The sequence below is a fragment of the Simochromis diagramma genome, unplaced genomic scaffold (genome assembly GCF_900408965.1).
Source record: "Simochromis diagramma unplaced genomic scaffold, fSimDia1.1 OVJJ01000777.1, whole genome shotgun sequence".
In the NCBI taxonomy this organism is placed as follows: Eukaryota; Metazoa; Chordata; class Actinopteri; order Cichliformes; family Cichlidae; genus Simochromis; species Simochromis diagramma.
Window position 1 is genome coordinate 1 of NW_024387534.1, and position 10,654 is coordinate 10,654.

A 10,654-nucleotide genomic window follows, 5' to 3' on the forward strand; every position below is an offset into this window, starting at 1 on the left:
CCCGCCTCCCTGACAGAAGAGCTTCTTTTTGTTTCTCTTTTTATTTGATATGTTTTGGACGACACCTGAACGACTGCAGGTAAGTTGTGTTAGCGCTACTTAGCATCTAGCTAGCCCTGCTGAAGAGCAGCGAGCATAAAGGGAGGAACGTTTTTGAAGTGTCAGCTAATTTCAAATGCAGTTTCTATCAGCTCAACAAACATCAGCAAACACCAAACTGTTTGTGTGCAGTTTGTCTCACAGTGTGGTTGCAGCTAAAGGTCCAGCTGCTGTATTTCACAGGGAGAGAAAGAAAGAAAAGCTGCTGTAGGAGAGGAACCCAATCTTTGGCATCGCTCTGAAAACTATCACTGATCCTTTTACTCGCTGGCTTTCGAATCAAAGCTGGAATGAAATTTGTGGCGTTTGCAGGATCGAATCAATCACACAGGATCAGGAGAGAAGACAGCAGAGCAGCTGATTTTACACCTGAAGATAAAACTGTAATATTAGAAACATGAAGATATTACACACACAATACAGACTGCAGCTCAGACAGCTGCTGGAGACAGGTGTGTGTGTGTGTGTGTGTGTGTGTGTGTGTGTGTGTGTGTGTGTGTGTGTGAGAGTGTGTGTGTGTGTGTGTGTGTGTGTGTGTGAGTACTTTAACTCCTTTATTTCACACAGACAGCTTCAGCATTTGTTCTGCTTTCTCTGCTTTTATTTGAATGTGACAGAAAAACACGACTAGAATTTACACAAACGTGTTTACAGGCTGACTTTAATGTGTTTCTGCACATGCTTGTCCTCTGGTCATGTGATCATGTGGTTGTAGGAACGCTCCTCTTCCTCAGAGGATCCACCTGTGCTTCCTCTCCTCTCTCCTCCACCTGTTACAGTGAGGGAACGTCCTCCATGATGGAGGAGCTGCTGGAAAGTGCTGAGAGTTTCCTCCAGAGTGAGACCTCTGTCACAGTTCAGAGGATCTACGGCAGCAGAGACCTTCATGGACACTAAAAGTCTCAAACACACAACAACAACATCACACTGACTCCACTCTGACATCACTGATCAATAATCAAAGAACACACAGATCAAACTGATTGATCAGCCATCAGAGGAGTCGGATCAATGGAGCTGCTTCTGTTCCTGATGTCCCCTGTTTGATCCTGGACCTGAACTCTCCCTGCAGAGGAGACACAAGACAGTCAGAGACACACACACACACACACACACACACACACACACACACACACACACACACAGACAGACAAACAAACCTTTGACTTTGAGCAGCACTTTTTTTGTTCTGAAGCAGCTGTTCCTGTTGTACAGTCCACAGTCATATCTCCCACTGTCTCTCTCTGTGGGCTGTTTCAGGGTCAGACTGAGGTCTCCAGTTTTCAGCAGGTCTTCATTCATCTTCGTTCGGTCTCTGTAAACCTGGTGCTGTTTGTGAGGCTGTCAGAGCCGTTCTCATACACGTGCACCATGTTGTATGAACCCACCTCCCACCACTCCACTTTAGTATCTTCAGGCAGGTTTTGTGTGGTGTTGAAGGGCAGCTGGACAGACTCCGCCCCCTCCTCCACCTCCACTGACACACTGAGAGGACAACAAACACAACATGAGCTGTACAAAGTGTGATTGGTGTTCAGAGCAGCATCATGTGACTCTTGTTCTGCACTAAATGAAGCGATGGAGTGGCGCCTCCTTCAGGCAGAGAAACAGCTCATGGAGAGAAATAATTATCAGAGCAAAAAACAGAGTGGAGCTGCAAATAAGGCCGAGAGGAACGCTGCAGAAAACTGTTCATGTGTGAATTCATCACTTCATAGATTTCTTTGAGCACTAAAATCAGAGCTGCTTCTATTTCTAATATGACAGCTGTACATTAGAGCTGCAACACTTTAAATGTGAGCCATAAAAACATGATACTCTACAAGTGCATTCAGCTCTGACACTGTCACATCATGAAGGAGACGTGGAAATCACTTTGTTACACAAATCAAAGTCAAATCAATTCTATTGATGGAATATTGTGTGATCAATAGACTGATCAGTTTCTAATCTGTCATCTATCAGCTGGAAATCCAGCATGTCAAACAGACAGGGCAGCAGATTAGGACCAAACACAAACACAGTGAGACTTTTTCTTCACAGCAGTTGCAGGTAAACTGCAGCAACAATGCGACTCAGACAGTTTCTCTGTAACTGCAGGGCTTCCTGCGCTGCTGTTAGTCAGACACGGATCAACAGGTTGTGGATAGAAAGCAGATTCCTTCAGCAGAGGATCCATATCACACTTGAAGCATGTCGTCGGGAAACAATCAGTGAAAATGGGACACTTTGAGCCTCAAACTCTGAACCTGCTGCAGACCAGCTGATGTGTTCAGTTACCATGGTGAGGAATTTCACAATAAAGGAGGCGTACGCTCTGTCTTTTCCCCGGCCCGATGCTCTGGGAGACTTTAGACAAGTTTCCTGGCAGAATACGATCCCGTCCGGAGGCCGACACCATCCTTATCCACATGGGCACCAACCGGACTCCAAACAGCGCTCCCACTTCCTCAAACTGGACTTTGTGTGTCTTTGTGAGGCTGTGAAACAAGCCCACCGTAGTGTTTGTATCTGCGGCCCCACTCCCACCTGTGGCCGTGGGGCGTTTTGGCGGCTGCTCGGCCTCCACACCTGGCTCTCCTCTGTGTGTGACTCCCACAGCCTGGGCTTTAGAGACAACTTCAATGTTTTCTGGGACAGGAGGCATCTTTCTGCAGCAGATGGGCTCAACTTCAACCAATCAGGAGCCAGATCCTCTCTGCTAACATATCATATGGAGTCCAGCAGGAACACTCCATCAAGTACCTGTCCACACCTGCCCACACCTGCCCACACCTGCTGACCACTCCGTCACCTAGACTGACGTCCCCAGGTCCTAGTCCCTATCACCTCAGTTCCACTCTAAACACTAATACATGTTCAGCTGGACTCGGAGCCTCTGGAGACATTTTGGATGTTCCAGTCATAATAAACTAACAGGACAGTTTGTGCAAGGTGGAGGAAATCTGCTGCATCATCTCACTGATGAAGCATTCAGCTCCACCCCTACAGTTTTTCTCTGCTGCCTCCATCCACCTTGTTCACTTTGCTCTTCTTAATGTTGGAGCTCTGAATAGTCAGGCTTTTATTCTGAAGGATTTTACAACTTCCCATCAGCTTGATTTGATGTTTTGAACAGAAACATGATGAAACCTGAATTTGACAAGATCAGCAGAGCCAGCTCAACAATGTCTGCAGGTGCTAACAGGTCAATCTTTGAGACGCTGAATGTTCCCAGTTTGCTGCTGTGAAACTAGAAGTGATGACTATTATTGTAACAGCACTACAGCTGGAACTGCTGACAGGGCTGGAGATGAACTGGATTCTGATTTCAGGGACAGTTTTGGCTTTCAGTCGTCATCAAAACACTTTGTTTCATTCATGTTGCTCTGAAGCTTTCCTTTCTTCTCATTGACGTGTTATGAACCAATCACAGCCCTTTCCTTTACAGCGCTCTGCTTTCACCCCTCCCTGAAAGCCCAAATTCACTCTCAGTTTAGTTCAGCTGGAGCCAAGATGACACAGAGAGCCTTTGGTCCATGAGATCTATCTAGGAGACATCAGTAACATCAGCTTTGTGTACGCCGTCCTGTAGAACGCTTCCATACAGCTGCTTCTGTCTCTGATCTCTGAGTATCTCTCAGCTTCAGCTGGGACTCCACCCAGGTGTTGGTTGGTTGTTGGCACAGAGCTGCTGCAGTGACTCACAGCTGCTTTCATCCAGTTTAGATTCAATGGTGACTTTAAGCGTGTTTCATGTATGAAAGCCAATAAAGACAGAATGAGTGGTCAGAGGTGTCATAATGATATTCATGGTCAGATTTACTAACAGTTACAAAGCTGCTGTCTGAATTTACTAAAGAGCTGCAGGTCAGTCTGGGACTGAAACACGAGGAGCAAACTGGTGCCATGCTGCAGTCACAAACATGAGCTGATGGCTGATCTACCAGCAACGTGCTGCTTTCTATACAAACATGCAGCCAATCATGACTCTGTCAGAGCAGCCAATCAGAGGAAAGCAGCAGTGCGTGTGAGGCAGAGAGTGATGGAGCCACCAGAATAATCCACAGTAAGCTCAGGTTTCACTGATGAGTTTCTCTGTGGAAACAGATGAATGAGAGGAGGCTGAAGGAGGATCAATATGTTTGTGATATCAGGGAGAACTCTGCTGATAGAAGCTGCTGGGACTGTGTGAGGTCCTGAGGACTGAGACTCAGGTGGAGCTCAGGATTTATCAGAGGAGAGCTGCATGATTACAAACTGAACTGTGAGGATCAGCTGACTGTACATGAACATGATTCAGCATCAGATCTGATCACTTACACACTCTGATAACATCTCCCCCTCTCTGTGCAAATACATCAACACTGCTAGAAGCAACAAGCACATCAGGATCAATCACATTCTGATTGCTGTTTGTGTTACATTGAGAACAATCTGCAGTAAAGTGTGCGTCACACACCTGATTTATTCCAACACTTTACTTTGAAAGTGAAACAAACACATATGAAATAATCCAGCCAACAGAAACTGTCCACAGCTTTCAGTCTCCACATTTGAAGCTCTGCAGGAAACCCTGACAGCAGCTTTTTAGCTCCAAAGCAGGTTTAGCTCTGGTGCAGAGTGTTGGTGACTCTGCCCGTGGACACAGTTATTTCTGCAGGTGACCTTGTTACAGGTGCATTTGGAGGAGACTCAAAGCTTTGTGGCAGGGAGTTTACTGCAGACTGCAGCATGTTAATAGCAAGCATGATGTGAGCCTGATGTGGCTGATAGCTGCTTCTAGCAGTCTTCATGTATGTGGAAGGAGAGGGGAGATGTTATCAGGACCAGTTGCTGATTGGACGTCTCAAAGCTAAGGGGGAGGAGCCACAATACAAGCTGCATCCAGCCAATGGGTGCACTGTTGAGCCATGGATGTGCAGAGGGTCACATGTTTAGTCCCATTTGTAGAAATGTGTCCATAATGAAGACAAATGCAGTCACACAGCTCTGCAACAGCACAAATCACTTTGATGGAGTTTGTTTGTGCTGCTCTCAGATCTGTACAACACTGACATGTGTGTCAACATGCTGCAGACTCACAAAGATGTGCCGTGTTAGCTTCATGTGTCCATCTGACACTATATTATAGTGACTTGAAGAAATCCCTGCAGCATCAATGCAGAACAAACAGAGGCCACGTGTGGCACAGTTCCTGTAACGGGATGAATCCGTGGATGTGTCGGGATCTGACGCTGAATCATGTTGCTGTTCTTTTCCACATGGTGCAGGTCAGCTGTTCCACACAGATGTCAGCTTTCTAGAAGAGTTAGTCTGGAATAAAGCAGCTCTCCTCTGGACCAATCCTGCCTCCAGCTGAGCCGTCACACATTCACACACAGTCCCAGCAGTTTGTAGCACAGCAGTGATGCTTCTATCAGAAACATGCTGCTTCTCCTTCATCCTCCTCTCATTGATCTGAATCAGCTGTTTTCACAGAGAAACGCTGCACAAATCCTTCACTCCACTATTTCTGTCAGCAGAGGACTCGCTCTATCATGGCTGCTGCTCCTTTTTCACTCATTTGTGCTTTGAATCCAATCTGTTTCTCATCATCACCATGAACAGGCTGCTCATCAATCAGCACATTAGCTGTAGATCAGCTGCACACTGATGAAGATGCTCAGACAGACGGGCTGGGCACACAGAGGACTTTATGATCTGTTCTTCAATTCAGTCCAACATGGATCATTTCTGCTCACAGTCCAATCATCTCTGGAAACTTGTGCTTCCATGGCACAGCTGGGCTACTTCAACAAATAGCACTACACCTCTGCTTGTCAGCTTCACCATCGCTCTCCCCGTGGCTACAGTACAAGTGAGCTGACACATCCATCAGTGGAGGCTGTGGGCCAGTAAGGAGCAGCAGCTGCCTGCAACATGGGCTTTACATTGAAAACAGCCACAAGTCTGGGCCTAACCACGCCTTTGGACTTCTTCTTCATTCCAATGAGATTTACATTTCAGGGAGTTCCCCTGGAAAAAGAGCCATTTTGAAAGCTGTTTGCTGACTTCATCAATAATCTGCTTCAATCATCCAGATGAGAATCCTGAGAATGGAGCAGCCCTGATAGCAGCTCATAGGATCACAGTGTTTTTCATTCAGCTGGTTGATTTCACAGGTTAGGAGGTGAACAATCTAACTGTGCTCCTCCTTCCACCTTTGGACCACTCATTTAGTGACAGCCAGGATGTGACAATCAGCTGTGACACAGGAAAACATGAGGTGGGAAACTCTGGAGAAGATCTGCTTTTCTCTACAGGGAGGCTCGCACATCTAATCTGCTCACCATCACTCAACTCACTTCAACAACATGCTGACTCAGTCATTTCTGCACGTTTCCTCATGTTACAGCCCTGACTTCAGTTCAGCTGAGGAGGAGATGAGGGAGGAGAGAGCAGTGGTGGAGGAGGCAGATAAGGAAGAAGAGGAGGAGAAGATCCAAAGAGGAGGCAGGGGGAGAGGCTCAGGAACAGTTAGATCAGAGACTTTGAGCCATCATGGACTCCCACTCCTTCCATCCAGCCCTGTGTGGATCAGCAGCTCCAAAATGTCTGCTCACTCATGTTCTTCCTGTCTGTGCTCTTCTTTCATTTCACTCATTATATATGAGCTGCTCCTAAATCACACTGGATATGGATTTTCTGTCCATCCACACTAATTCTCTTCATCCTCACCTGATTGTTTGGATGCTCTTTGACAGCACATTGAAAATCCTCACAGTGACTTCTATTGCCACACTGACTGGACACATACAAAGTTGAAGGCTTCATGTGTTTGGCACAAATAATACTTTGGTAGGTCTGAGTTGTGTTTTGAACCATCTCTCAGGACCAAAGTCTTTTTGCTTCCTTCAAAAAGAGCTGAAGGCTTTTTACCTCACAGTTTGTCCTTTGATATTATTGGATGATGGACTGTGGGAAACACAAATGTGCACTTCTTAATGGCTCATATGTGCTGTGAAAGAGCTCTTTGTGATCTTGAAGCTTTTCAATAGTTTTTCTTTGGCTGTTTGTAAAGTTTTCTGTGTGAACTCTCAGGAATCTGGAGCAGTCTAATAGAAGTCTACTGGGGTACAGAGGGAGGAGCTTCTGTCAGACTCTTTCTGATGAGGAACTGAAGCCGCTCTCATGGTCTCATCAAATCATCAGACTCTGCTGAGAACAACAGTCATGTGACCTCTCAGAACAAACAGCCTGTTAGTTTCCTGCTGCCTCCATCACTCACTTTCATTCACTCTCAATCACACCAACATGTTAAAGCAGCGCTATAGCTCACCTGGCTGAGCAGGTGGGCTGAAGGCGGGGCTTACTACAGGTGCCTGTGTGTCCCTCACTCTCTCCCCACTTTCCTGTCTACTCTCTGCACCTATATAATAAAGGCAAACATGCCTCCAATAGAAACCTTTGCAAACACAAAGTCCCACAGCAGCCCCGTGTTCTCCGGCTAAAATGAGAGTTTTTGTCAGTGGAGTCTGGTGGCTTTAACCACACAAACATTACAGCTGCGCTCAAATATCACAAAGAGCTGTGACAGCAGAGAAACACATGAGCATCCTCCAAATATCATCTAGAAATAGAAATGTGTCCACTGTGGGACGTGTGAGGCTGACATTAATATGTCTTAAAGTGGGAGATGAAGAAATGACTCCAGGGCCCAAATCATGGAGACAAACATCAATCCACACTTCACTTTGTTTCCTGTCTCTAAAGTGGGAATATTTCAGTGTGATGAACAAACGGCCTCCAACAAATGAAGCTGATTTCCTTTTCCTGTCTTTTCTCCAGCGGCCTCAGCTTCTTCCTCTTTCCCCTGTCTTCTTCTGCAGACGCTCCTCTGTAGCTTCAAGCTGTTTCTCTTTACAAGGAGAGCTACAAACCTTTGCATCCAGCCACAAACACCCCATGGGCTCCTCTGGATCATCACACTCAGCATTTTCACAATAAAAGCCTCGTATTTATGGCTGCTCCACCCTGACATGTGACAACATCCAAATGACTGGATCAAAGTGTTTGAATGATCTCAGCAGCTGTAAAACTATTGATATTTATACATTTACATTGATTTGGACTAAACTAACAAAACTATTGATTTGATCCAAACTCACATCATGCCAGAGGCTTTTATTTTGAAGGTAGGATCATTTTAATGGTCTTCTTAGTTCATTTAAACACACAGTTGCTCCGCCTGACATTTTTGGCTTTTAGATCAAAACATCAAAGAATTTATTTTATTTGAATGAACTGAAAATAGATTCAAACTAAAAGCTTTTAGAGAACAAACTCCTACATGACCTCTGACCTTTGACCTGTATCTACAGCACTGACCTCTGACTTTCAGCTCCACCTTTCTCTTCAGCAGGATGTTTCCCTCCCTGCTGTAGACGGTGCAGGTGTAGGTGTCTATGTCCCAGTCTGTGGGGTGTTTCAGGGTCAGACTGAGGTCTCCAGTTTTCAGCAGGTCTTCATTCATCTTCGTTCGGTCTCTGTAAACCTGGTGCTGTTCTTCAGGCTGGTCAGAGCCGTTCTCATACACGTGGACCTTCCTGTTGTAGTAATTGTCCATCCACTCCACTTTAGCATCTTCAGGCAGGTGAAGTGTGGTTTTGAAGGGCAGCTGGACAGACTCCACCCCTGAATCCACCTCCACCTGGGGGACTGAGAGGACAACAAAGCACAACATGAGCTTGGATGGAGACATTTGTGTTGCCTCTAACAGGCTGAATGCTGCTGCTTCACTGGGAGCTCACTGTTAGATAGAAAGTGGTCAGTGTGAAGAGGAGACGCAGCAGAAAGATGAAGACTGACAGGAAGAAAGCAGTGAACAGACTGTTGGAGCTGCTGTTAGTGGGACAGGACTTTATTCAGTCTCTGAGGACCAGATTTGACTTGATGAAGCAGAGAAACACAGTCTGAGTGTTTCTGTCACACTCACTTCATCACACAGCTCAGTTTGACAACATGTGGAAGAATTTGATAGAAGCCTTCCTTTAGTAAAAGCACCAAGAAAACACCATGAAAACACCTCACTACACACTAAACTGCAGTACTGGCAAATTGTACATAAAGTATGAAAAGTCAAAGTACTTATTGTGCAGAAAAATGTTCCCATCAGTGTCTGTGGATCAATATTACTGCTGCACATGTTTAAGGCTGAGCTCATTTCAAATCCTTTCTATTGTGTTGAATCTGCAGTAATGCATCATATTCTATAAAATCATATGTTTGTAGTGGCTGTCCTGTGAGGACCACGTCTCTCTAAACAAACAGCTGTTAATGAGCTCACAAACACAGGCCTACAGCTGGATTTGAAAAAGTCCATTCAATAGAAACTCAACAGTCACAGCTGGATTCAAAGGCTTGAGCTCTGTGTGACATGGTTACCTGTCAGCATCTACAGGGGGATTCAAATATGAAGGAAACATGAAGGTGGTGCATTAGAAAAACTGCTGCTTTCAAGCAGAGCAACAAACTGTTTGAACTGATCCAACTTTATTCACACAGACAAAGATTTGTGCATCAGCTGCTGTTTGCTGCTATAGTTATAATCCAGCTGATGTGGAGAACTACATGTGACACTGTGATGCAGCCATGAATCTGACTGATTTCTTTCCATTTTCAAAGGTTGATGCATCAGTTAAAGTCCTTAAAAAGCTCAGAAATAAAGAGAAAGGTTGGTTACAGCAAAGAGAGGCACTGGCAGCATTGAAGACACTAAACAAGAGAAACAGATCAGAGAACATCAGACTGAATAAGTGGAATAAAGTGAAACAGAGAACTAACGCTCCCTAAGAATGGAGCTGTCAGAGGAAGAGAGCAGCAAACTGAAAGTCTCTGTTAGCTGCAGAGCTCTGAAACTTCACACAGCTTTGGATGATAACATGGAGAAAGGATGTGGAGATGTTCACACTTCTGCTAGAAATCATCTTCTAGTTATTGTGACTCAGATATGACTGATTATAGATGAGGACCAAAGAAGGTTTTTACTGAGATTTGAGCTGACTTAGCTTAGCCTGTGTTTTAGCCACATGCTAAACAAACACATGTTCAGAAACTAGAAGATGTTACCTTTCAGATGAAGTCTCACACATGAACTTTGCTCCTACAGTTCATCTGCTGAAGCTTTTACATTTGGCTGGAAATCAAAGAAAAACCAAAACAGCCACAAACATCAGACATGCTAACACTGTAACATTATTGGATGGAGCCACTGAGACTGAACCACCATCATGAGTCTGACCTCTGACCTTGGACCTGTATCTACAGCACTGACCTCTGACTTTCAGCTCCACTTGTTTCTCCATCAGGATGTTTCCCTCCCTGCTGTAGACGGTGCAGGTGTAGGTGGAGTTGTCTCCATCTGTGGGGTGTTTCAGGGTCAGACTGAGGTCTCCAGGTTCCAGTAAGTTTCTCTTCATCTTTGTTCGGTTCTTGTATTTATCGTCCTGTTCTTCAGGCTGGTCAGAGCCGTTCTCATACACGTGGACCTTCCTGTTGTTTGCATCCTTCCACTCCACTTTAGCATCTTTAGGCA

At 45.3% G+C, this 10,654-nt stretch overlaps 1 long non-coding RNA gene across 1 annotated transcript; it reads right to left on the reverse strand.

Moving 5' to 3' along the window:
- Positions 1 to 1,117: 1,117 nt before the first annotated feature.
- On the reverse strand, positions 1,118 to 10,431 carry LOC120727363. The gene is made up of 3 exons (XR_005694505.1): positions 10,394 to 10,431; positions 1,260 to 1,584; positions 1,118 to 1,165 (listed from the first exon to the last, which is right to left on the reverse strand). It is a non-coding gene; the product is annotated as an uncharacterized LOC120727363 (long non-coding RNA).
- Positions 10,432 to 10,654: the final 223 nt, after the last annotated feature.